Source organism: Anas platyrhynchos, chromosome 4, assembly GCF_047663525.1.
Source record: "Anas platyrhynchos isolate ZD024472 breed Pekin duck chromosome 4, IASCAAS_PekinDuck_T2T, whole genome shotgun sequence".
NCBI lineage: Eukaryota > Metazoa > Chordata > Aves > Anseriformes > Anatidae > Anas > Anas platyrhynchos.
This window is the reverse complement of record NC_092590.1, coordinates 22,892,914-22,920,731: the sequence shown is the minus strand read 5'-3', so window position 1 is coordinate 22,920,731 and position 27,818 is coordinate 22,892,914. Positions and strand designations below refer to the sequence as shown.

General features: G+C 34.8%; 2 long non-coding RNA genes across 4 annotated transcripts in view; one reads left to right on the top strand and one right to left on the bottom strand.

The window, feature by feature from the left end:
* The first annotated feature begins 227 nt into the window (after positions 1 to 227).
* Positions 228 to 13,869, top strand: LOC110353922 (uncharacterized). 2 transcript variants are annotated; one of them, XR_011808968.1, is made up of 6 exons: positions 228 to 418; positions 1,455 to 1,580; positions 3,877 to 3,978; positions 4,524 to 4,718; positions 10,644 to 10,872; positions 12,873 to 13,869. It is a non-coding gene; the product is annotated as an uncharacterized lncRNA (long non-coding RNA). The 2 variants fall into 2 exon arrangements; XR_003497223.3 differs by lacking the exon at positions 1,455 to 1,580 and having other exon boundaries at positions 233 to 418.
* A 126-nt stretch (positions 13,870 to 13,995) lies between these two features.
* The window catches only part of LOC119716929 (uncharacterized), a 185,184-nt gene continuing 171,361 nt past the window's right edge, over positions 13,996 to 27,818 (bottom strand). For both annotated transcript variants that reach the window (XR_011808970.1, XR_005265746.2), the window contains one exon: positions 13,996 to 15,004. This is a non-coding gene — a long non-coding RNA (uncharacterized lncRNA). The remainder of the gene's footprint in view (positions 15,005 to 27,818) is intronic.

The following is a 27,818-nucleotide window of genomic DNA, read 5'->3' as shown; positions in this document are numbered from 1 at the left end:
TCTTCCTGAATTTCAGAAACAGTGTGAATATACCCTGATAGGCTAAGCATATATTATTACCATATGCTTGCTATAAATGGAATTAAGCATGGCTATGTATTGGCTAGGGGATTACTCAGAATCAGTTTGATGTACTGATCAGCTGGGCTTTTAAATACAATACTGGCATTGTTGTGTTGTGCTATGCAGATCACTGTCTCCCACCTGGGGAGGTCTGCCCCATTAGGAATTAAATCTAGCTGGTGCTGCTGCAGCTGCATTGGCAAATGGGAGAGGGAAGGAGGCAGCAGCATACAAACAGGACTATTGTGCTAGGTGAAACTCAACACCAACTTGGCTATGCAGGTTGTCTCCACCACTCTGTGTGTAATAATGGATGTTTTGGACAAGGTCACAACTGTTGGACAAATATATACAGGTAATTCCTCTTGAATATGCCCCATCCTTTGAAAATTCATGGTGGTTTTGATGGAGAGATTGCACTCACATGTGGCCTCAGTGGATTTCTAGTTTGTTTGTTTGTTTGGTTTGTTTGTTTGGTTGGTTTGGTTTGGGGACCTCGAGAGGTGGTGACTGAAACTTAGGGCCTCCTCCTGCTCCCTTGTTGCTGGGATGTCTGGAGAATTTATCTCAGGGGCTAACACCATCTCCCTAGGTTTTTTGAAGAACTCTGGAGGTTTTAAGTTTTTTTTCTCTTGGGCTTTCTCTTCAAAATTCTTGGTCATCTAGACTTCCTTGTTTGCTGGTGCAGCAGAATCAGTTGGACTGGGTACTGCATTGTTTTTCTCTCTGTATCAGATACATGGCTTTTTAGTTGATATTAGACCCATGCTTCCTTTCTGACACACACATGCACATGCACTGCTTTCACTCTGATAAGAAGGCCATCACCTAATCAGAGCCGAGAGAGGAATGAAGCACATACTTGGTGCAAAAAGCCCTAGAGGATTTGGCTCTCAGATGTTTTACCAATTGCAGTGCATATACAAGACTTCTCTTACAGTACAGCTACAATTCACCTACTGCAATGCTGAAACAGCATGTTTGTCTAGCTCTTGGGAACTGGAATCCAACATGGGACAACTTGAAAAGTTTTTTTTTTTTTTTTTTTTTTTCACATTAAAAAAAAATAAAATCTTGCAAGTGGAAAGATTGGACACTTCCAATAGGACTTAGTTTGCTGGGAAGAATGTACCAGTACAATTTATCAACAGCTACAACACTTTTGAGTCTATTGAAATGTAAATGAGCTCATTATTAATTTATACAAGCTTCTGATTTAAGTTATGAATGAAAAAAAATGGCCTATATATGACAGTACAAGAAGAATAGATCACATAATTATTTATGTTAACCCTCTCTACAGAGATAGCTGGGGGGGCAATGGAAAGTCATTCTCAGTGTCCTGAGCAAAAATCCTGCAAATTCCATAAGCAAAATGTTTTAATGCTCAGCACTTAGGTGGACTCACTGCTGCTGCCTCCTAAGTGGAATGCCTACAGAGCTGCTAAACGTGAAGACCTTGCTTATGGACATAAAAGAGGAAATGATCACTGAGGCACTCAAGGCATTATTAAGGTGTAAGCAAAATTTATTGAACTTCACACTTCACTTGTCTATATCCCTGTGTCTGTTATAACAAATAGGCAAGCAAGCAAACAAACAAATAAATAAAACCAAAATCCCCTAGAACCTGTAAAAGTATATCTAGTACATTTTGCATGCTTCAAGACTGCCAGAAAGTATTTTTATTTCTAGCTATGGCTTCCAGACTAATTCAAGAACAAACTCCACAGAGAAAAGCTTATGAAGTCTTTAATTTAAGAGGCTTAAACTTTGGCAGAAGTCATCTAGTGCGTTCATTGATTTGAATGACCCTGTGCAGAATTTCTAGCATGTCTGGCTTTGTTCATTTAAAATAACATGTGGTTAGAGAAGCAGTGTAAATAGCAGTTATATGTCTTTTAACTTCTGCCGTTATAAGCGGTGTATGCTCCATGTGTCTTCTGCAAATGCAAATGCCCCTTTTAGTTGTACTATTGAAATAGTAGAGGTAGATTTTTGTTTCTTTAAGTAATGTAGAAGTCATGTTTACAGTATTGATGCTACTGGGCTACTGTTTAGTCTCCCTCTCTCTACTGCTTGCTTGCGTGTGTGTGTGTGTGTATGTAAAATTATTGGAGAAAATCCAAAGGAGGGAAACAAAGATGGTGAAGGTTCTAGAGGGGAAGATGTATGAGGAACAGATGGCATGTATCCTTCCTTATATGCATGAAAATTATGGCAAAATATCTGTGTTTCTTGTGCTATTCCATCATTCAAATCTCTGAGAAGATTGAGTGGATTTATATTTCAAATGAGGATAGGCCTTAAGATTCCCTTTGAAAAGCTTAGCCCAGTCTGGCAGTAAATTGTGTTTAACTGTTCCTGCAAAATGTTTTTGTTTAGTTGTGCACTTACATTATGATGCTTTGTCCTAATTTTCTGTTATGTAAGAAATTGTAACCGTGTCAAAACATAACTAATACCAGGATAACCCAGGTACTCCTTCATTCTTAAGCAAAAGGCCACTCTGTGTGCCTGAAGAATCAGCATTTTTACCAAAATTTTAGGTTAAGGACTGAAAAATCACCATTTTTTCATGAAAAGCTTTTTTTTTATTATTATTATTATTTTATTATTATTATTATTTGGTAAAAGCATTAAGTAATTAGCAAAATTACTAGCTGAATAAATAAAAATGTAGGCACTGATTTTAAGTTTTTTTTTTATTTTATTTTTTTAATGAATGTTGATTTTCTTTTTTTTTTTTTGTTGCAAATGAAGCATATGTTTAAAAAGTCAGACCGTACCAGTCTTTTTTTTTTTTTCTTTTTTCTTTCTTTTTTTTGTCTGTAATTCTGATTTTTGTCCATTCCTCTTCTCCTTTGTCACCTATTTTGCTACAAGAAGTGTGTCTAGTGTGAAAGGAGGTTAGCAAAAAAGTTTGGGGGAGAGAAGAAATTAAAAACATGAAAAAAATGTTGCTTTCTATCAAGGCAGTATTTAAAAAGAAATGTCATTAAAAAACTTCCATTTGAATTTTTTTAAAGTAAACAATTCTTTTTTTATTTATGTATTCTGCTTTAGTGGGGTATTACGGCTTTACTGGAGCCAAGATCTAACATTCCATCCAAATTACAAACTCTTCTCCTGCTGCTTTTCTTTGTATCTCAGTAGTTATTCCCATTTATCCCTGGTTAAAAATTTGTCTTCATGTTAAGAATTCAATTACGCCTATGCCTCTTAAAGCATCAAAAGGCTCTTTGTCCTGTTTAGACCACCTTATTACTTTCATATGTAGTTAAGTTTAGACTGTCTGAGGATATTTTGTTACTCATATTTTCTGATTTTTTGTTTCTTAAATGTTTATAGAAATTATCTTAGATAAGGATCTTAAGACATTTTTGAGGTGCTACACTTAAAATCAGTGCCTACATTTTTATTTATTCAGCTAGTAATTTTGCTAATTACTTAATGCTTTTACCAAATAACCATATTCTGCCCTTGTAGTAGCAGCTGTGCTGTTGACCTTATTCTTGTTTGGCTGTATTTTAGCTTTGCATTTGTATTTTCTGTAAAATTCCACTTACTGTTTATCTTCTAATATTTATGTACAGATATTTCTGCTCCTTTGAGGGCATATAAGCTTCCTTTAGGGCTCAATTAACATTTTTTCTTGAACTATATGTTAGCCTATGAACATTGCCTGTCTACATTTATGTATACCATTTCACTTTCCTTTTCTTATTAGTGTATCAAAAAACCTTAGGAGACTCATTTGATTTCTAAAATAGAAGTCTAACACTCTGAATTCAAAATGCAAACTTTTTTTAGGGATAATACACTCTGCATGTCTGGAGCAGCACATCTCTGGTGTCTGTATTAGAGCTCAGATCTCTTGAATTCCGGTTCCTGGATCTTTTGCTGAATCAATTGGTGAGATAAGGCAGATATTTTCTATATTATATATAAAAAAATAATATATATATATATATATATACATATATATATATATGTATATATTTTCTTTATTTTTTTCTGTGACTCAGTTCCACCTTGTGTAAAATCTGGGCAAAAAAGCTGCTGTCTGAATCTGTATCCAAGATCTACAGAAAGTATTCTAAACTAAGGATTCTAAATATATATATATATACACATATATATATGTATATATAAGTGCGGGAAACTGATTTTATAGTTCATGTTTTTTGTGACTTTCTTAATTCAACAGTAAGCATTTCCTCTCTGGAATGCATATAGGGCATATAGACAAAATTTGTATGACAATAAAATACAATTTAAAATATTAAAGAGGAGAGGTAAACAAGGAGTATGCAATGGATTTTAAAAGAGCAATGTTTACAACCAGCACATCTGTGACTTATCCCAGATTGCCACCATTTTTATCCTTGGCAAACAGCTGCCAAATAGTCTACTGCTACCACTGAGAAATGTCTGAACTCATATTTATCTGCTTACAGAAGAGACATGTCCACTGTCATTTGTGGATGTTGTTTCATCTTATTTATTTATAAATCATTGGGGTACATGCAGTAAAGACAAAAAAAAGAAGTTTCTACATGGAAAAGAAAATGGAATACCCATACAGTACCCCCCATCCATTAAAGCAGACTTCAGAAATAAGTGTAAGGACCATATTATTGGTGCATGTTGAGGTAAGTGGGGAGTTCTTAAGAAAGTTCTTACTATTCCATGTCATAAGGAGCATTATCCAATTTACTGGCATTAATAATTCTGTTTGTAAGTCATATCATAGTTATGTTTTCTCAGCTTTTCACTTCATATTAAAAAGAAAAAGATAGAAGATTATTATTTTAATAAAACACATGCCAGTTAGGGAACTTTTGTGTTAACACCATGGTCAATATTATAATAAATGATAGCTAATTTCTTTATTTGATCTGAAAAAATAAAAGGTAATTAAAAATCCAAGTGATTAATATCACTTTTATTTACTTTTTTTTTTTTTTTTTTCATTGGGAAAATGTGTTCCAATTACTTTTAAGTTGTAGTTTTGATACAGATACTTTTTCTCATCTATGTGAAAGTGCCTGTCTGGGCACAGAGGTGATGGGAAGTGCATCCTTAGGCCCCAGGGAACAAGTTTTTCTCCAGCTGTTTGTGTTTGGGAGAGAAAAATAGGCACAGCAGAGGGAATTTCAGACAGTTGGCTTGACGTTTACTGCATTTCTTGTGTGTTGCAGAACTGCTCACTGATTTAGCATCAAACATACATTTCTGTAGCTTCTTTCTTATCACAAATGATTCGCACAGTGACTTAGTGGAATACAAATTAGATTTCCCATATTTCCCGTAGAATAAATGATTCAAATCAGGCCTGAAACACCTTTTTTTTTTTTTTAAACATCATTTTTAGAGGTGCATGTAAGTAAGTTGCATGTAAGTTGCTAAACTTTTTAAGTGCATCAACTATGTCTAGCTTACAGAGTATTTTAATACTTACCCCATAACACGGGGATATATGAATATATGTTTACAAAGCCCTTTTGAGGACAGTTTTGTTGGTAAGCTTCAATAACTAAGGTTACAGAAGACTGTCCATAATAATCCAACCACAATATTGTTGAAATCCTGAAATTGTTCTGTTTAAACCATGTGCAAACACAGTATATGTATTCTTAAAAATTCCATAGCTGAATATTAATAGGGTCAGAAAATTAAATACTCCAGGAATGTTTGACTATGACCTAATTCCATGGTAGAGAATCAATTTTGTGGTTAAGTAATGTTTGCTAGCATGACCAATAAAACTCATTAAGGAAAATAGATTGAAATTTCTTATCTTTGCAAAGCTGTGCTAAGATAAGAAAAAATCAATATTTATTTCAATTAAAATAAATTCTGCTATATTAAAAATACTTTATTTTTAATCTGAAAAGTATTCAATATTTCCAGTATGTATTTTTCCATAGTTATTAACAATTAAAGAATATAAAATTAAATATGTTTTATTTTATACCCTTAATCCAAATGCAATGGAAGCTCTGGCAATGTGCCAAGAATAAAAAAAAAATAAAAGTATTTTTTCCCAGTCTGGAGTTTAAGTCAAATTTTTCATTATTCTTCTTTAACCTTTAAAATAGCATTATATTTTTTGTTTCACTGAAAGAGGAACTAGGTTGTTTATGAATATACCTGATCTGTGGGTATTAGAATCTGGGATCTGCCTTGGCTGCCTTCACAGTTTGTGTCCAGCTACAGAATTTTGAATGCAAAAATTTCATGTGTGGCTGCCTCTGTCTTGGCCCGGATGGAAATCTAATGAGGGAGACAAGATATACGGGAATAGGTTTTAGAAAAAACTTAGCTTGAAATCTGAGGTGCTGGACACTCATATTTGTGTTCATATGGTGGAAGGAATGTACCTCACAGGCTGTCCTACTGGTGGTGGTACAGGCAAACATGCAAGAAGGTTGGTATCTGAGACCTGAGAGTCTATTATCAGGTCCAAATTATGCTTAATACCCCCCAAACACACACTTTTTATAGTTGAACTGAAATTGGTCAGATGACTGTCAGCTTATGCTGACAAAATATTTGAATGTTGGCTGTGGAAATTTAGGAGTAGATAGCTCATGCTTTCAACTGTCTCTGTTTTGGGAGTGGAAACATTCAGAAAAAGACTGGCACCTGAAGCTCTTCTGCATAAATGGGTTTTCATCCTTGTGTCAACACTGACAGACAGATTTCCTGAGCAACCTGATGTTGAAGACATGGAAGATACTAAAATCTTCCCTTCTGAATGTGCAAATTCCAGATATCTGTCTCTGACTTCCTTTCTCTTCACAGTTTTCAGCTACCACACAAATCCCAGGCATCAAATATTTTAGCAAATTTTATTGTATTTCATTGTTTTAATTGGATATGTATGTACTTTTGTCTTTAATCCTTGCCCCATGTCCTGGCCAATTAACTTATTTAATTTCTACACAGTATACATCTAGTTTTGCTTTTCTTGTTCGTCTGACTTAAGCTTAGATGTCCTGTACTTCTTTCCTCCTGAAAGGCTTATGCAAGCCGTCATTCTCTTAACTCTTCTGGACGACCTTAAAAAAAATTGCATTTTAAAAAGAGTCTTGGAGCCTGTTGTGCTGAAATCACAACCCTAAACCTTCTTGGGAATTTTCTGCAATGTGTAGGGCTGCAGAAGCATAAGTGGTGGATTCTCAAGAGGTGACAGACAAAAGTGCATTAAACCTGTTCTGCAGAGAGTAGCATCCCAGCATCCTTCTCTTCTGTCTCTTTGTCTCTCTCTCTCTCTCTCTCTCTCTTTCAGCTGAGCCCCACAGGACCTGATGCAATTCAGGCAAAGATCTGTGGGACTGAAATTGTGATATCAAATGAGGTTCTGGAGCCTATGCTCTGAACAGTCTTTTCTCCTCAGCACACTTCTCTAGGTTACTTTCACATTTTCACTTAATCTTCTTTCTCCAGCCTTCCTTTTTCCTTTGGCTCTCCTTCCCCTTAACAGACTTCGTCTTATTAGCTAATAAAAAATCCTGACACAGATCCTTAAATTTATATACCAATCTTCTGCGTGAACAGATAGTTTCTCCCTGGAACTAATCTGAAGTTTAGCAAGTACTGGTCTTTTCAGCATTTTCCTGTGTTACGTCCTTGTATTTCAGAGTTTCCCAAGTTACTGAGTTCTAGTACGACCATCATGGGTTTGTAATACTTTCTGGGACTCTGCCTTCAGACAAAAGATTAATTGAACTGAGTACTTTCTGCATGTCCCTCGGCAGAGGAATGATTGGTAGTTCCTAACAATTGTATGAATGGTGGAAGCCCATTTTGAACTTAGTATAATCCTCATAACAGCAGGGCACAGTGTAACTTAGTTTCTTTTCTGTGATGCTCTGCAGTTAGAGTATGTGATCTTGATTTGAGCCATAGTTTTTACATTTTAATACACATTCAATCATTAATAGTCATCAATATATCCAGGTAACAATGAAATGTCAATGGCACTCTCAAATTTCTAATATGGACTCTGCCCCTCCCATCCCCCCCCCCCCCCCCTTATAAATGGACCAGAGTGAATACTGTTCCTGTTTTTAAAAGCATTGTATAATTCCGTAAAGTAGCTTATTGCACAGGTAATTCCATCTCCTTATTGCTATTTAATATTTGCCTTTGCAACCCTAAAATTTCTAATATTTATATGTAATGCAATTGTAGTTTTTACATGGTGATTATATTAACATGATGCTAAGATTATACACATAAGTAATAAGATCAAGAAAATCCAGATGTGACTTGGCACCTGACCTGCATTTGAATCCTATTACACATATGCATTAAGATTTAATCTTTTATTATTCAGTGTAATAGCATTAAGGGGACATAATACGAGCAATGAAGTCCAATAGTTTTTGGAACACTGCTCAATTTACTAGTAATTTATTTCTGATACGAATACAGCAGGTCAAGAATAATTTTAGTAGAAAAAATTAATATGGGAAAGATTGTCAATAGAGATCTCTCAAATCTGATCACTGAACAAGGAAACTTAAAAAAAGTTTCTATGCTTTTAGTGATATTCCATTTATACAAAGATTCCATATATCCCTTCTTCAATTCTGTTCTAAACAGTTTCAATTAATGGGAGATTGGATGTGGAATTTAGCTGTTTGGTATTTTTAGCGATGTCTATGCCATTTCTCTAATACAAGTTCTGCTTTTTCTTGGAAAATATTTGATTCGGAAAAAAATCTTTTTGAAGATTTCAGTGTTTACTTCCCTATGTCAGTTTTCTGTCTCTGACTACAAAAATTGCCATATGGTTCTGTTGTGCCTATGGAAGTGATTAATGAGCAGGTCTAGCTTGTGCTTATCTTTTTCTTCTAAGATCTTTCACACCTTAAAATCTGAAATTATTTGATCACATTTAGGAAATTCATGTAAAGTTGTCTTCCTTACACTTGTCCTTATTCTAAGGAAACTTTTATCTCCTTAGGGCCTCATCATTTATGATGCTTCATGTAGGCTGGTCAAAAGGGTGAGCACAAAGAGCCTGAGTGATAATGTCCAGAGGACTTTTGAAGATCTCCAAGGAGGGAGACTTCATAACCATTCCGGGCAATCTGTGCCAGTGCTCAGCCCCCTGCGCAGTAAAGAAGTACTTTCTGATGCGTAGACAGAACAGCCTGTGTCTTTGTGTCCATTGTCTCTTGTCCTGGCACTGGGCACCATTCAATTCATTGAACAACTCAGATATAACTGTGCTGTGGTTTGCATGCTTCTCATCAAATCAAATTTATTTTTAGACAAAGTCTTAATTATTTTCTTTTTACAGCTGACTAATGGGATTCAGCCTGGCAAAGTCCCTGGTGTGTTTTTTTGTTTCCTTGAAGGGGAGTATCTTAATGCAGATTTTATAGTAAAGCAGTCCCATTTTCCCACAGTTTTATTTATATTGGGCGACTATATGTTTTGGGCAACTTAATATTCACTATGTATTAACATTAAAAAAAGAAAAAAAAAGAAAAAGGAGAATATAACTTCAAGGCTGGCCTGAGAAAATGTCAAATATATATATAGAAAGTTTATCCAAACTGCTGAGTAATCTAATATTTAGGCTTCCTCCTGGTGAAGTGGAGCCCAAAGCTTAATTATTGTTAGATACCAAAACAACTGGCACACTAAAGAGGAGCCTCCTGTGCTATGCTGGTAGGGAATTTGAGGATTGAGGAGAAGGTAAAAGAACTCATACTGTTGTCCCACATCATGGGAGTTGGATGTCTGTTACTTGGTGTTTGGGTCATTGCAGCAAGGTCTCTCCCCTTTATACACAATTACCAGAAACCTTCTGAGATGGAAGCCTAATTCGTTCTGTCAGAGACTGTGCGCAAAAGCTGGAGACGTGTTTCTTTAAAGGCACATCTCCAGCTTTGTTGTTAGAACAATACCTCTAAATATATAAGCTCTGAGCTCAATTTTCTCCACCTGAGGAGACTTAAACCTGCATCTGCCTGTGCAGAACATCCGGTGCTATGTGAACCTGGAACAACCAGAGCAACTTACTGCCTCTCCTGCTGAGGCAGACACACTACAAAGATTTCACTGGGCTCAGAAGAGAATCAGAGTAAGCCTAGTTTAAAGCAGTAGGGAAGGCTGAAACTTCACCACTGTTTCACAGACTGTCATTGTATTTTATATAACAATACTCATTGTAAGGCCACAGTTGGGTAGACACTGAAGATAAAGCTCTGGATACCACAGGCAGGGCTGGAACTGCCTCCTTCTTTTCCCCTTTTTCCCCATGAACTACCTTGTAAATAAAATAACTTGAAACTCCCCATTTTATAGTACTATTTAAGATGCTTGTAATTCTGTCAGACTGCAACTGCATGGATTGAGGTGTTTTTTTTTTTTTTTTTTTTTTTTTTTTTTTTTTTTTTTTTTTTCCACAATGTCAGTCTTTTGTGCAGAGTTAGTCATTTAGCTTTCTGTGAAAACATTTCAAAGGCTGGCTTTTAAATGACTGCAGTTGGTACATGGTCAGCCATTCTTTTAGTAACTGTTTCCACTGAAGTCATTCCCTGGTGCCTGTGCAGGTTTCCCTCTATTCTGAGTGACTCTTGAACATCAGATATGTGCCAGCTACAAAGAGTGACTGAACATGCTTGGGTCCAAGGACTATGCTGGAGTGGGATCACACGATGGGATAGAGAAGTTGGGACCAAGGAGATCTGTGAGAGAAACTGCCTATTTCTTGTTCAAAGGAGCCAAAAGCTACACAGATGTGAAGATCAGTGAGCAAGAAACTTCTCAGTGAAAAACATGGTAAAATGGAGAAGTCAGTCCTGTGGTCTAGGGTTGCTTGTGTAGGGAGGTATTATAGATAAGGGTGTAAGGAAATGTTAACCTAGATAGATCCTGACCAGAGCTAAGAGTTAGGAACAACAACAACTGAAGTCTGGGTGGGGCTGGCTGGAGAAACATGTCTTATATGGCGATTGGGAAAATTCTGCTTCAGTGTAAGGTTTAGTTTTCTCTCTGTGAAATAAGAATAGTTACCTTTTTGCTAAACCAGTATCTAACATTAATTTCAAGGGAAACTATATCCAACTAATAAATTCTTATTATTTGTTATTGGATGATCACAGAAACAAACAAACAAACAAAACCAACCCTTTCCACCTGCACCATGCACATTTCTCTTGTTATCTTTTAATAAGCTGACAGTAGAGTCTTGATAAAAGTCCTTTCTTGTGTCTTTGCACCTTTTTTGTCTGATGTTTCAATAGGATTTTATATGAATTCTTGGCCAAACATATTTAGCAGCTGTACTGCTCAGTGGCAAATAATATTTTTATTCCATTCCTCTGCCAAGAGATATTTATAGGACTGATGGGTAATAATAATGCAAGGAGTCTGCAGCTGTTGAGGCAATCTAGTTATTTCTGTGATGTGATGTAATTTTATCATTCTTTTATTAGGCTTCTGCTGTATGATAATAATCGGAAGTACATTCATATGAAAAATAGAAGTACTTTGAATCAAAGAGTATTGCAATCAATAACCTTCTGTACATGCATAAGACTATGCATTTTCTATTCAAACAGTTTGGGCTTTAACTGAAGCAGAAAACAATATGCACCAAGCTTTGCATGGAAAATTATTGTGTTTTGGAAAAGTTGTGTCTTAGAAGAATCATGAAAGAAAAGCATTAAAATTTGTTGCTTCTGAATAGCAGTCTTGCTGATTCAGAGTCATCTCAACCCTAAATTGGTATTTATTTAAGAGCTCGATACCAATTTAAAATCCTTAAAAAGACATTTAATTATCCTCAATGGTTTAGTGTTGTTCAAAGTTTTAATTAAATGAAATGGATTCATTACTTTATTCACTCTTATTCTAAGATTTGCTTGCTAACTTAGAAACTGCTGTATTTATTTAGTTCAAAGCAGAGAGTGAAGACTTAGAAAAAGAAAAAAAATAAAATTTCATTATCAAAATTTCTCTATTGTATATAAATAAATCAAGCAAGTTTAATATTTCTTCTGGGAAAGAAAGAAAGAAGGAAAGAAAGAAAAGAGATGATACCTGGATACAAAAAATGTTGAAGTAATTGACAAAGTGTCTAACTATTATAGTCAATTTTTAACTAATTACTCCTGGATGTGTTAGAATGGAAAATACTGAATTACTCTGATTCTTCTCAGAGTCCAAGAATCCAAACAAAGTGATGACTTCTCCAGAAATTTAGGTGCTGCTCCTTATATCTACGTATACAAATCATTAATTACATGACTATGTATTTTTTTAGTAACATGGTCTAAATACAACATTTTGTACCTTCCACATAGCAATACTGATATCTTTAATATCACCTTCATCTCTTTCCTTTCATTAAAAGCTGAGATGAAGGCAAATTAATTGCATTGATATTATACAGTCTGCTTAGTGACTAAAAATTGAGTTGAATAGGATTAATTTAAATACAAAATACTGGCTTAATCTCATGCTTGGTATACTGGATTGCATTTTATGAATAAAAATTTGTCAGAACCATACCTATGTCCTAACAAGAAAAGTTGGAGTTATTTCAATATTTTTCAGCTAAATTTTAGACAAAGTTAGAAACCTCCATTGTGCAGAAACTTTCTATGTGAGACCACATCTTGGTCTGAATATTTCAGAAACACCCTCTTACCCACATCTGTTTTATGTTTTAAGTTCTGTTTAAGTACTATGCATTTCTGGAATCTGCTGTAGTGTTTTATTATTATTATTATTAATAATTTATTTATTTGACATTGCTTTTTTCTGTCTTACAACAGAGTCTCCTAATATCATTATGCTAATTTGATGGATATTGTTGGTGGAGCATGGCTTCACTGCATTGCCATGATGGACAGTGCCATTCTTGACACATGATTAGAGATATGCCTTCTTTTGCAGTCAACCCACTCTCTTCAGCAGATGAATATAAAAGTGTCTGAAATGAAGAAATTTCTTATTTCTTCATAAGTGTCTAAATTAAGAACTGACCCTCCTGATTCTCTGGTGAGAACTTTACAGTAAGTATCGTAAAATTTCAATAAAAGTGCATGTTTCAGATCTATCCTAAGCTTTTGCAACAACAGTTAGCAGAAATCTGGATGTTCAGGCAAATGACAAAGACTACCTGTGCTGTCATGAAAATCACATCATTTAATTTTCATCTAGCTGTGTAAAATATAAGCCATCATTTTGGGAGACATTGTATAGTATGCAGTGATAAAAGTATATAGATTTGTAATTATTAGAACTGATATATTAAGCAAAAACCCAGAATGCTCAATGCTAAGATTAAAAATGTTCTGATATTTTGAAAGATATTACTTTTTTTTTTCTTACCCTACCTTGTTGTAGAATTAAATGAAATTTAACTCAGCATATTGGTCAAATGTTTGAAGTATAAAATGTTCTTTTTAAGCAATGCTATACAACAATTCCCTAAATATAAGCTAAATCTCACCAGAAGGACTGTACAACAGAGTTAAAGCCCAACATAACTGTAGTAACAGAAAAGGAAATAATGGTCTTAGATATAGCAAATTGTAGAATCTTTTATTTTATCTGAGTTTGGTTTTGACATGAGATACACTGTGAATATGCAATTTAATTAAATACATTAACTTCAGAATCACACAAGCTTTGCTTATGCTTTTTGCTGCTTGTGTCATGTTGTTTCCCTTTTGATTGCTGTGACTTGAGAACAAGAATGTACTGCAGAATCTGTGAGACTCCACTGCTTCTAAAAGTTGGTACTCATATAAAACTTGATATTACAAATCCTTGCTATTTATTTCTTATTCCCTTATGTCTTTCTTGAAATCATAAACAAACAAACAAACAAAAAAATCAGGTTCCTAATTTTATCAAGTTTACCTCACAATAGTTGTCACTGCATGTGAATAACTTTTTGGAAAACAAAAACAAACAAAATTATTTTTTTTTTCTTGAGTATTTTCTTAATGTAACTGTCAAGAGGAACACTTGGGTACTTGTATTTTCATCTCCCAGACATCAGAAAATCAATACCCCAACGCACACTCTGACATATTTTATGGGTTAGACAGTAGAAATACCAGTGATTGAAATTCTATTTAGCATCCTCTGAAGTTCTTCTTTCTGTGTAACTTCTCCTGCTAGTCAAATTTCTGAATTAATCAGGACAGATAATAGTGACCTGTTCACAAAAAAATTTCTTAATTAAGCTATATTAAAAGAAGAGATGTAAATGTCTTATTTCTACTTGAGTTATTAATATATCTGCTCATTGTTATGGATGAATCATAATTTCAAACATTTCATAATTATTCGTGAGAGCAGAAACACAGAAAGAGCAAGTAGATTAATCGCTGCTCCTTCAGAGAAGGAGAAATCTAAAATATATTATCTGTCTCTCTCTATATATACATGTATATATATAAATCTAGGTTTTCTTTTTCCTTGCTTCTGTTTTAATGAAAAGAAGCTCAATAACATTTTGTTATCCGAGAACCCTACCAACAATATTGCCAGCATTCTATCTGACTGATTTTGGCATATGCCTGAAGGAGAATAATTATTACAGACAGTACTACTTTTTATAAATGTACACTAGTTTTCTTGGCAAGTGCCAAGATGCTCTGTGCTATGAGGACTATGCTGCTGTGTACTGGAACAGCTGGAAGTCCTGGTTCTAAATACAAGTCTCAGTCAGTGTTCTATAAAGCAGCATAAGCACTTTCAGGAATATAAAGGATGCCCAGGTACTGTGGCTTCCATCAAATAGGTGCAACGTTTTCTTCTCTTGAAATCTGAACATCAACCCTCTGACATGCAGTAGACCTGTCAAAATTTTTAAGCACTGGGATTAGTTTGTTGGTGGGTATCTGCATTAGGGTGGTCCCTTCATATCAGTAGGAGAAGGCTGACTGTAGACCTGTAAAAAGAAGAGTTAATTCAGCAATGACTGACCTGCAACTACTTCTAGCCTAGGATAAAATGGCCGCTTTTACTGACACTGCACAAAATTTCAAGAGCAAATTCTGAGATGACATGACATTCTGAGATAAAGAGTTCTTTGTGACTGAACTGCAGAATGTAAATGTAGGTCTTCACCTGTCTGTACGTATGAGTCAACCAACCAGCCTGGATAGCTTTCTGTATGCTAGTTAACTTCACCCTGAGGAGAATCATGAGTGTTTGTCTGGTTCATTCCACCGTCTCTTTTGCCGGATCAGAGAGTTGGAGCAAAGAGGTGGTTATGAACAAAAGACCGGATGCTCTAAACCATCTCAGCTATTTCTGATTGTCATCTGCAAGTATTGCTGTGCATGCTAGCTTTACTGCTGGCTAATGAAAAATGGAAATAGGAGCACAAGTATATTGTTAAACAGAAGGATGCAACATTAGGAAAGAAACATTTGATTTCAGATATATTAAAAGTCACAAAAACCTGGTCCTGATGATTTCACTGTTCCAAGCATGAAGTCTTGGAAATGCTGATTGGAAAAAAAATGTTCTTTAACGTTAAGATATTGTGTAATTTCACTAATTTGCTGACTTAACACCATAAAGGTTCAAACATGGTGATTTGTAAAAGAACCCCTAAAAACTTGGAAATAATTATCCAAGTTATTGTGGCCAGAAGGTGTTTACTTCCACATCAACTGCCATTCCAGATACATTTCTGTGATTTTTTTTGTTCTTCTAATGTGACAATAATGGCAGAAGCAATATAGAGTAATGTTTCTATAATGATCTGGATGGTAGATCATGAAGAGCAGCCTTTGAAGAAACTACATTTGTAGGTAATGTGTGAATGAAATCACATTGAGCACTGGGTGAATCACAATATAAAGACTCCAGTAATTGCTTATTCATTCATTTATTTCTTTATTTATTTTCACCAGCACAAAAACAAGTGTAGCATAAAGAAGTGTTGCATTGAAGGTCACTTATTTAAGTAATTTGCTCTGATGCTGGAGGACAAAGCAAGGGTACTGCTAACTAGAAAACTTTTACTTAAAAGCTGTTCTTCATGAGGTTAATATAACTGAAAATTTAATACTGAAATTTAATTTACTGTGTTGTTCAGACTATGATTATTTTTTCTTTCTTTTCTAAGTTGCATGAAAATCTAGTATATGACTTAGTAGTTCAAGATATTTATTAAGTCTAGAAAGAGAGTCTCCAGGAAATAAGTTCTTCCTTTTTGTACAAGAGAAGCCATAAATAGTTCACTTGCTTCCCCATAACAAATACGTTTCTCAGGAATAACCCAAATCGTTGGTTTCAGAATATAATAAAGCATTCTGTTCTTTTTTTCACATGGAAAGTTCCCTTTGGGCTGCAGACATTTTCTGAACAAATCTTAGGGATTTACTCCTATGGGGGGTTTATAACTAAGAATGATCAAACAGACTCTTATTGTCTCCATTTCTTTCTACACTTCTGTCTCTATACTATTCTGCTGTTTAAAGTCATGTTTACCCAGCGTGTGCCCTTCAGCAGCAGAGCCATAAAAAGATGATGGAAGTCTGTGTGCTACCTAGTGAAGAAGTAATCCTTGGGCATTTTGTAGAGTTGAGAGCCCTTTACGCCCAGCAAGCCCTGATAATAACAAATTCTTTGTCCTTTTGGGGATCACTCAAAAGAGATTTCTTTTCAGATTTTGGGAGATTTTTCTTGATTTACTATTTCTTTTGTTGATTCAAAAAAGGCTATTCTGTGTTTTGGTTCCAAAGAAGAGTTTTGGATATTTTTATCCTCTACAGAACCTACCAACATTTTAAAGACAAACATTACCATGATACTGGATTATTATTGTTACTTATCTGACTAGATTTTGGAACATTTATTAATTTAGCCAATATATGGAACAGTAGATCATATCCTTCTTATTTAAAGTACAACAAACTTTTGAATTTAAACCATTAGCATGACTTTGAACTACTGTTTAAAACAGCTGTAGAATAGCTGTAATTCAGAAAAGTTGTTATGCAAAGTTTATCTTCTGCAACATGAATTAGACTTTAGTACTTAAACTGGCACTTCTGCTTAGACTTTCATTGTATTCTTATGGCTTCATACGCCTTCTGATTTCTTTGGCTATCTAAAATTCTAATGCACATAAAAATTAACAATGCAAATTAAAATTACAAATCTTCCCGTATCTAGGAATTTTCCTTTTTTCCTACAGTATTTTCTAAAAAAAAAAAAAACTTTTAACATATTTTTCCTATTAGTTACTTTTTAGCACTTGAGTATTCTTTCCTTTTCCAAGGAAAAATCCTGCCCTCTGTGACTCTTGAAGACTCTGAGTACGTTTATCTAGTACGTCCTTATTTTGTGGACAGAAATGGAGGTAGCTGTAAACTACAGAAAAATCTGTGCTAAGATCAGCTCCATAGAGACTATCTGCAAAATCAGCATGCATGCAGACTAGGACAGCAGTGAGATGTGGTGGTGGATTTGTGATTACTTTCTTTGAGAGAGGGCATAGAGAAGTAACATTCAGAATAGCAGATAAGTGTTTGGAAGAGCACATTTTGGAAGTGCATATTTTGTCTGAATGAAGCACTTTGGCAAAAATCAATGGGGTTGTGAGATGTGAAAATCAATGTTGGGTTTTGCATGACATCACTTTTCCCATATGTGAAAACTTGGTAATGCCTTTCCGGGTCTCCCCCCTGCCCCACTCCCTCCTTGTTGATGAAAGAATTCCTATGGAGCAGAGTTTGAAGGGCTAGAAAGCAGAAAAGGGAGCTTGATTTGTCCCAGGCTAGACTTATCTTGATTCAGGTATCTGGACTGTGTTAAGGAGGTCAAACCACTGAGGACAGTTCGGCTGACATCCTCAGACATGGTGTTGATGCCCTACAAATTTTAATATTATAACTTGTTAGAGTTACCCTTTATTTCTCTGATTACCTCTCTCTAAGCTTGCCTATATTTACTACCTGTTGTTTAAAAAAGTGTATTGAAAGGTATCAATGCTTTTATCAGCAAACCCATGGAGGAATAACCAGACAGAGTGGTACTTCTTCATTAGCAATGACAGGAGATGAGGGTACAGCACAAAGCTACACCAGGGGATGTTCACACTGGACATTAGGGAAAATGTATTTACTGTGAGGGTGGTCAAACACTGGGACAAGATTCCTAGAGAGGTGGTAGATGCCCCATGCCTGTCAATGTTCCAATGGCATTTGGATAACAGTCTCATTAATATGTTTTAACTTTTGGTTAGTCCTGCAGTGGTCAGAGAGTTGGACTGGATATTCTTTTTATATTCCTTCCCACTGAACTATTTTTCCTGTTCCGTTCTATTCAGGTTTTAGGAGTTAAGTGCTAAGTGAGATATTCGACTCCACAGTCCTCAAAAGGTCTCCTGGTGTAGAGTGCTCCTGCCAATTATGCCAGTCCCAGGAATGTTGCTCAATATTTAACTTACTGCATGGCAATGAGTAACTTTTGCTGCACCTTTAACACAGCATTTACCTCCATTTGATACTCTGGAAAATATTGTTTTTGTCTTCTCATCTCTTTTCCACAATTAGCTGAAAAAATGGACCTGCTCTAGAAGGTATTTTAGTATAGGGTTTCAGTACAAAAATTCTGAACTATAAGAACAGTGGGTTAATATTTTTACTAGCCCCTTCCAGATTTGTCCTAACAGACTTGTCCATCAAAGTAAGATAAAATTCAGACAGATGTTTCTCCTTCTAATAATTTCTCTCTCATGTTCCTTTAAGATATCACTTTTAAGGTGCTCTAGAACACCTTAAAGATTTATATTATTTATTATTATTATTATTATATTTATCTTCAGAATAACCATTTTGTATTAGGAATGGAAGCTGGATAATATTTTCTCCTGGTTTCTTTTAGACCTCAGATGCAGTAAATCAAACAAATTGGAAAAAAAGTCATTCTTGTCTGATGGAGACAATCTGTTATTCCAGCATAATAAAGAGAGTTCAAGTGCAGTGTCATTCAGTGCCTGACCTAGAGGAAATACTAATAAACCCAGGAGCTCTTATGTATGCACAGATAGTTTTGATATTTTAGCTCTATAATTAGGTGCAGTGAAAATACACAGCATTAATTATACTTAAAAGGGAAAGGGCACAGAGCTGAAGTGCTGCTTCCTCTTATCCATGTGAACACGGGTAGACGTGGTCCTTCTGAATGATAAAGAAGGTTCTTCTGTTTCCTTCTTACAGTCTATATCATTACGTGTAGAATTTTTGGAAAGCATACATGCATACTTAGTTAAATGTGTAAATCTATTCACAATGGAGAAGCATCAGTGGCTTTTTACTAGCAATTTTTTCCCTAATACTTTTAATCTTGTGTTTGAGATTCCTTCATGATAGCACAGGATTCTTGCTGACATTTTGGAATTGTACATTTCTGTGGTTCATTTGGGAAAACAGTGGTCTGTTTAGACTGTCTTACCCTCTTCAGTATGTCAGCCTGCTGTTATGGGAGTAAAGTCTGCAAATTTTGCTGCCTGGCAAACTAATTCTCTTCTAGTATCTGCTATAAGAGGCAAAAAAAGTAGCCAGTATTTAAAAATAGATTTAAATTTAAAAATTTAAAAATAAATTAAAATGATCTATTTCTATAATAAAAGTGCTTCTTAAACAGGACTAAATAATAAAGATTTGAGTGACATTTAATAATAATGCCAGTAGTATATCCTAACGTACCTAGTCATTTGTATGAAGAACACCCCCCCCCCCCAAAAAAAAACAAAACAAAAACAAAAAACCTTCAAATTACAACAATTTACATCTTAGAAATATCTGCAGGGGTATACTAGAAATGGGGAGGGATAAGAAGAGTATTCAGAAAAGAAAATGACACATGAATGCTTCTACTCTTTGTATTGTTATATTGAATGAGAGTTGCATTGTACTTGATTAACTCATACTGGTGTGAATGAGAGCCAAGTGTCTACTTAGAATTTTTTCTACTACATTTTAAGTCTGTAGTATCTCTGGCATATGTGAAACAGCAAAGCAATTTGGAATGTCAATAAAATGGTGTTTTATTTGAGTAGGTGATAGCTGTCCAAAAAAAATAAATATATATATATAACTGGGACACACACACAAAAAAAACCCCACAAACAACACGCCCACCACATATTAGCACTGAAACTGAAACAGTTAAGTACATCATTAGTCTAAATCTTAAATAGACACAAACTGAAGTATGCCCTTATCAAATCTGAAGCAGGTGATAGAGATTGAATGGCATATTTTGTTTGTTTACAGAGGCTTAAGACGATCTATTAATGTCAATAGAAGTTCTGACACTGGCTTCCCTGAGGCCAGGATTTCAGCTTAGATATATTTGCTGTGAAATGGAGATCATAAATTAGAAGTAAGGAAAGCTACAATATACCTGCATTTAGAAGGGCAGATTATTCTTTACATATATTTTACACTCTTGCAAGTCACATCAGCAGGACTGAAAGGCCTGTCCCTCATCAACCTATACCTTGGGAGGATGTTCTGAGAAATTCATTGTATCAAAAGAGGCAAAAATAGAGTTCGTTCTCTGAGAGCTGTATATAGGCACCTATATTTACTCATGAGGACTAATATTAATGATTGATATCTCTGTATTTATGCATGCTACTTCAACAATACAAACAACAACAACAAAAAACACATTGTACTCATTAGCAACTAATAATAAAAATACTCTATTGCTGTTCCTGACAATCAGCTTTTATTTCCCCTTTAGGTTTGGGTTCAGTGAGAACAGCAAACCAAACTGTTATTACACAGCTACCTTAGTAGATCTCAAAATGCTTTAAAGAAGAGATTGATAATATTTTCCAGATGGGAGAGCTGAGGCACAATCCAGTGAAATAACTTCCAAAGTGCATTCAGCTGGCAAATAGCAAAGTTGGACATAGAGGTTTGTGGTGTACAGCATCTGAATCTGACAGTTATTCCAAGCTCTTTCTAACTAGATGTTTATTTCTGTTTGGTCCTTTTTATAAGTGTTGACAAAATCTTAACTTTGCAGGTTCTATGAAAATATGGATTTCTCTACTTCTTATTTTCCAGAGAGGATTTGATCTTGAAAAGCATTTAGGTGCTTAATTCCCAGAAAATTGACTAAGAGATTTAACCAAACTTCCACAATAAGATTATATCCAAGCCAACCATTGAATCTAGGTTTCCTGAGTCCTGTACCATGCCCTGGGGCCAAAGAGAGATGCAGCATGTTGTGACATTATATCTTCACTGTACAACAGAATGAAAGAAAGAATCAGAATACTGTTAGTTCATGCCTAACTAGAATTCATGCAGCTGACATTTATCATTGGTAAGTAAAAACAACCTGTGTTCACAATTAAAAAACCCTTTTGTGAAATGCATGCAAAGGCTTCTCAGGCTGCTCTTTTAGACTCCTTTTTCTGAACTAACCTTCAAGATCCTATGTGACTGCAGAGTATGGGAATAATGTTAACCTTTGCATCACATTTAGTGAGGTGTTGTTTAAAGATTAATGTAATATAATTGTTTAGCTTTTACTGAATTATTAAATGAACAGTTCCTCCTAAATCCATTTAGGCTTCAGAAGACAGGTTTCTATTTCAATTTATTTTTTTTCAAAATTTTTTTTTTTGTCCCAAGCTAAGGGGCCACAAGAGAACAAAAGTTTAGTTTTGCTTGTTTTAGTTAAAAAACAAAAACAAAAAACTGCCACAAAGTTTAGTTTTGCTTTGTTTTGTTTAAATTTTTATTTATTTTTCTAGGTGTCAGGAACTGACTCAACTCTATCATATTTTTACAATGCTTTCTGTCCAATATCTTTGCAAACTTACCACCCTCTAACTCTATTGTGGGAGATGAATTCTGCTTCAAACCTCATAAACATCCATAAGGTCTCAAAATAGTAACAACCTTGCATTTTGTTCTCTCTAAGCTTCTGAAGAGTTTCTTAAGCAAGCTCAAGATTATTATTATTATTATTATTATTTTATTATTATTTTTATTTTTTTTAAACAGGTTTCCTCAACTTACTCTTTCTGAGGCAACCCAGAGTGTGCTGGAAAACTCATAATCAAATAAAACGTTGTGTCACGCATGCTTACCACTTCACAGAGTTTTCAGATAATAAAGCCAGCAAACTGAAGCATGTCATGCTAAACTACGCTTATTTAAAATCAAATGTTTCTCCATTCAAAGTCATAGATACAATATTGAAAGCTCAAACTTAAAATTTAAGACAGACAGTATTATCTATTAGTGAAGTTATTCGAAGTGTTGCTTTCTTTCACCACCTCAGGGGGGTTCATACATTTAAAAGCAATCAGTGCTTAGTATTCACTCCTACTTATAATTTATTTTCCATCCTTATATCACCTTTTCTTCTGTGATAATGATGCTTTGAAATGCTTGACCATGTCACCAGCTGTGCAGTCTGGAATACTTTTTAAAATTTGATTAACACTATTTAATTCAATAGATTTATTGAGCAATTATAGTCTGTATTATAGAAATACCGAAATGTTTCATTTTTAAATTCTTTATTGTTACTTTTCTGGAGGTATTTTTACTATATTGTATTGAATCAGGTTGAAACCTGCCACTGTTACTCCCATCATGTAATATTTGTTCATAGAAATTATTTCACTGAAGAATGAAGTACCAGAATGAGACTTCACCCAGTGCAAGAATATTAGGAGCTGGTGTGAATTCCTTCTTATGCCAAAGCTTTGCTTAGTGCTGGAAAGAAAAGGCAGTCTGATCCCAGGCCTTATCTACCGGACATGTTTCTTGCCTTGAAAGTCAGGGTACTGCTGGATAGGGCCTCAGGGAATTTTTGCACACAGTAATGTGAAGGGGATTGAGCCTCCTACTATCTCTATTTCTGAAAAGACAACAAGGGGCTGTTGGCTTCTTCTATGCTTGAGCAAGGCCTACAAAAGCCAATCAGACTTTTCACCACTGATTCTTTTAATAAAAGGAAAAAGAAAGACAGGAATACATATATTTGTAAGAATGCATATGTGAATACTAAGTTAAGAGGTGAACTGCATAGAGTAGAAAGTTCTGCAATAATGAAGTGAAACTTCTGTGTTTGATTGACAGATCTTTAAGGATACTGTTTGGCTGCATGTGCCAGAGAGGTCTGAACAGGGGATTAAAATATCTGCTGTCTTCACTGCTTCCTCTTGTATCAAATGTAGGTGTGAGTACATATTCAGAGTGGACATATCAGACTAGCTGCATAAACTGCTTGCACAGACTACCAAGAACTCATTTTGTCATACTCAAGATGCAATTAACAATCCAAACTCAAGCTATTGTACCATATAATATTGTAAAAGAAATGCAAAGGAGTCACTAAGCTTATAAGCATGTGACTCGGGGTGATCCATTTCATAAATCCTTCTAAAAAGCTTTTGAAAAGATTATTTACCAATAACTTTTAAAGATAATAAAACTATCAAGAAATAATAAGGTTTGGTTTCTCTCAGACTTACGACTGGTAAGAAACAGAGATAAGAATTAAAAGGTCATTTTTCACAGTGTAGAGATTTTGCCAATCAAATGCCACAAAGATCTGGGTTAGGGTATGCATCACACAATAATCTTGATATTGTAGGTAAGGTTACATAGTTTCTGGATGTCAATAATTACGCAGGATAATTTTCACTCCTGATAGTAGAGTTGCAAAACAGTCTCAAAAAGCTCCCCATAGTGAATGAGAAATGCAGATGAAATTTAAAGATGGCAAATGCCCAGGGTACTAGGTGGAAGAGGTGAACAATCAGGAGCAAGATCGTGGATTCACCATGGGTGGCTGTCCAAGCACATTGAATTAGTTTGCAGCAGCAGACCAAGAAGATGAATTATTTGGAAAGAACAGAATGTAAACCAGAAGATACCAGTATGATACTGTGAATTCACAGTGCTTCATAACTTGAAAGTTGAATGCATTTTGCGGCATCCTTTCTGAAAGAGGCCTTAGAACTAGACGAGGTACAGAGAATTTTAAGGATGGTCAGAAATATGGCAAAATATCCACAAAAGGTAAATAGGACTGACTATGACAGCATTCAAAGGGAATGAAGGAGCGTGATACAGCATTATATAATGTTGTGTTATGCAAAGAAAATCAGTAGGGAACTGTTAATTTATCATTGCTTGTAACACAGGAACTTGGAGTGGGCACAAAGAGCAGAAGGTTTCAAAGGGAAGCAGCATGTTTTCACACAATGCCAAAGTGAATGTCCTCTCTTAAGTAATTTCCCTATTTATAGAGGTAGAAGATATAAAAGGGAATAAATACACATGCTAGCAGGGAGGATGAATCAAAAAGTACCTAAAATGTGATTGCCATAATTTGGGGCAAATGTGGAAATATAGGAGAAAAATCCTAGTACTTCTGCTTCCAATACTATTTTCCTAAAATCTCTGTTATTATTCACTTCAGAGGTTTGGATACAAGTTTAAGTTTGTTTTGGTGTGGGCACTCAGACTGATGTTTTTTATGTAGACTAGTCACTGACATTCTCAAAATCAAATCCCTTTGCTGGAAGTTCCACGTTGTGAAAAATGTGTAAATATTTATGGGGTTTAAACATACACTATTTTTTTTTCTTAAATGTAAACATTTTTTGAACTCAGGGCTAAGCAATGGGTTCTGTTATGTATTGTATTGCCCAGAGGATAAGTATTTACTGGGGGACAAGTATGATCCTAACACAGCTCCTCTAGCTTGCCTTCAGCTATCCTCACTGTGGAAAGGACATTTCCTTGAAGTGGTTCAGTCTTGCTGTATCCTTGAAAATGTCCTTTCAAAAAAATAAAAATAAACTTACCCATGGTCCTGGGGAAGTTATTAATGCATCTGTCGAGAAATATCACATATCTGACTTTTTCTACTTCATGTGTCAGGCTTTTAAGTGCAGTATATTTCCTATTTCACTTTGCATTTTAGTTAATTTTTCACTGGCCAAGAGAGGGATGGAGGCCTCCATCAGTCTTAATCCTTACTTAAGGATTCAAACTTAAATACTTACAAGACAAGGATGGATAGCCATGGATGGGATGTCCTGATCTCTAGCTCATCTCCACAGATGTGTCAGGCAAATTACAAGTTGTTGGAGGTTTTCAGCATGGTGACCTTTTGGATTTAAGTGTGTGAATGGTAAGCTCTGAGTACATACAGAGAAACTATCATTGCATTTTCTCTACTAAGTGTATGTTAACTTGGCTTAAGGGTAAATCACAGCTCTTATGGGATAAATCAAAGTGTTGTAGACTACTGCAGAAGATCTCCTAGGAAGCAGTCCTAGAGAGTTAATTTCTGAAAACAGCTGAGTTCTCATTCTGCGCAAACTTATCCAGTCTATACTTACAACATCCTGTTATGAATGTATTGCTAAATGAATGTGTATTCTGGGCTACATGGAGAGGAATTCTTTTGACAGAAGAAAAAAACTGTCAATCCATTTCTGTACCTGCATCTAAGAAATATGTATGTGTAAGCACTCTCTGATTCAAATCAGTTAAAAAACTTACTAAAATACTTACATAAGCAACAAACTTAAATAAGATATTTTCAAAAAGTTGTATAATAGCTGATGTCATAGTGAAGGTGTGATGCAGGGAATTAATCTAACTCTGAATGTCTGAATGTCTGTGTGATACTTTTCACAGCATCTATAAATTATTTGAAAGGCAGCTGGCAACTTTGAAGGACTATTGAACCACAGGAATGTGGGAGAGAATAAAAAAGAATATATAGAATAAAAACGGCAAAGATAGCTTCATATGAATGTGACATATTTAAAGAATGCTTTGCAAACTGTTTAAAAACATTTTTATTTTAATTTTTGCCCTCTTTTGTCCCATGGAAATTGTAAACCATACAGAACTTTAGAGACTTCCTGCTGCCAAAGTTTATCTTTTTGACATTAATTATGCTCCTTAGCTGAAGAACTAAAAGGTATCAAGTTTTCTCTGGAATGGAATGCATGGAATGCATTTGAATTTTTACTTCTTCTGATGTGATTTGAAGATACCATTATGATGCTAAACTGTTGAAATAAGGCTGGGAAGTAAATTAAATGGAATGGGGCTGTAATTCCTGACAGTATTAAGATAGCGTAATCATACTAGAGGAGAATTTAAACTTAACAAGTCTGTGTTACAAAAATGCATTTACAATACTTAGCATAATCTAACTTCTGTGATCAAAATACAAGTAATATTTTGCAACACGTTAATGTTGTTTAAGGATGATCTTTGTAGCATTCAAGATTGGAATCATAATAAGACTACCTTACTTCAAAAAATACTTTATAAGAAATGTGATTTCAAGAGACGATAATCTTATTTATTTATAAATAATAAGGATTTGGGAAGGAGGAAAATATACTTGGACCACACCTGCAAAATCAATGGTAAAAATTATATATGTGGTCTATTAGACCATGTTTAATAATAATAAACATTTCCACACTCTTAATTTCATGTAAAAATTAATGAGGTGTTATAAGACAGTAGAAAAATCCATTTTATTTTTATGTCAATTATGTGTTGATATATAAAAAAGAAAACAACAACAACAACAACAAAAAAGAAAAACCACAACAAAACAGCAACAATAACAAAACAAAAAACAGAGAGGTACACAAGGAAGCATGTGAATTAATCTGCTCTGTGAAGCACACTTCCTAGAGGAGAAGTGACCTTACTTGCTGAGCAGTTGTATAGTTAGCTGGTGCTGCAGTACTGTTATTGTTTGTCCTATTCCAGAAATCAATCTATTGGGCTGTGTTATACATTACAATCAGTGAGATTTCAAGGTCTGAATTTGCACATAATTTTGAGATGTAAGTCATCTGTGAGGAAAGATATCTAGTGCCCCAAACTAACATAGAATCTGCTAGTTTTCTAGTTTGGTAATATTAATGTGCTTTTATAGCTCATTTATCATTTCTGTTCCTTTTCTGAAAAGTTAAACCTGATTTTTCTTTCAGATTCATCTGAATGTAATCTTGACACTTACTCGGCTGACTCTTTTGTTGGTTTCTTTGCTGATTAGTTGTTAATTTGATGTGCTTCTTTCTATTGTTTGCAGAATCTACTTATTTAATTTCTCTAATGCTGCTGTTAGTTTAACATCCCCTGGGGAAGTTGATCTAATTGGAGTTACCATGTTTTATGAAGTATGGTCCTGCTACTGCCATCAAGGTCTTACAGTGATGACCATCTAAGTGACTAGTGTTTTATTATGAAATAGAAGTGTGGAGATATTTTTTCCCTTACAGAATTATGAATAAAGAATGGAATGGAATATTAAAAGAACAGTCAGGGGGAAAACTTTCACTCATTAAGTTCTAGCTAGATTAGATCAAATCGCTTAGAAAGACATTATTTTGTGATTCAAGGACTTCAACCACAGTAATATCATTTATCTGTTTCAATGTTTTGGTGTAAGGAATATGCTAGATTCATTAAAAATTTCCAGTAATACTTACTTTTCATAGGAAAATGCCTTTCATCTATTCAGCGATTCTTAAATTACTGAGTGAAAGACATCTGCCTACATTGTTATTACATTCTTTTGGAACTATGAATTTGTATACCATAATCAGTTTTTAATCATGTGTTTATAAGTGGAAAAAAAATGTTTCAATCAGTCTTACAAGATTTTTCATATTAAGCTTTTATTACAACTGTAAAGTATTGGTGATCTGCTAAAAT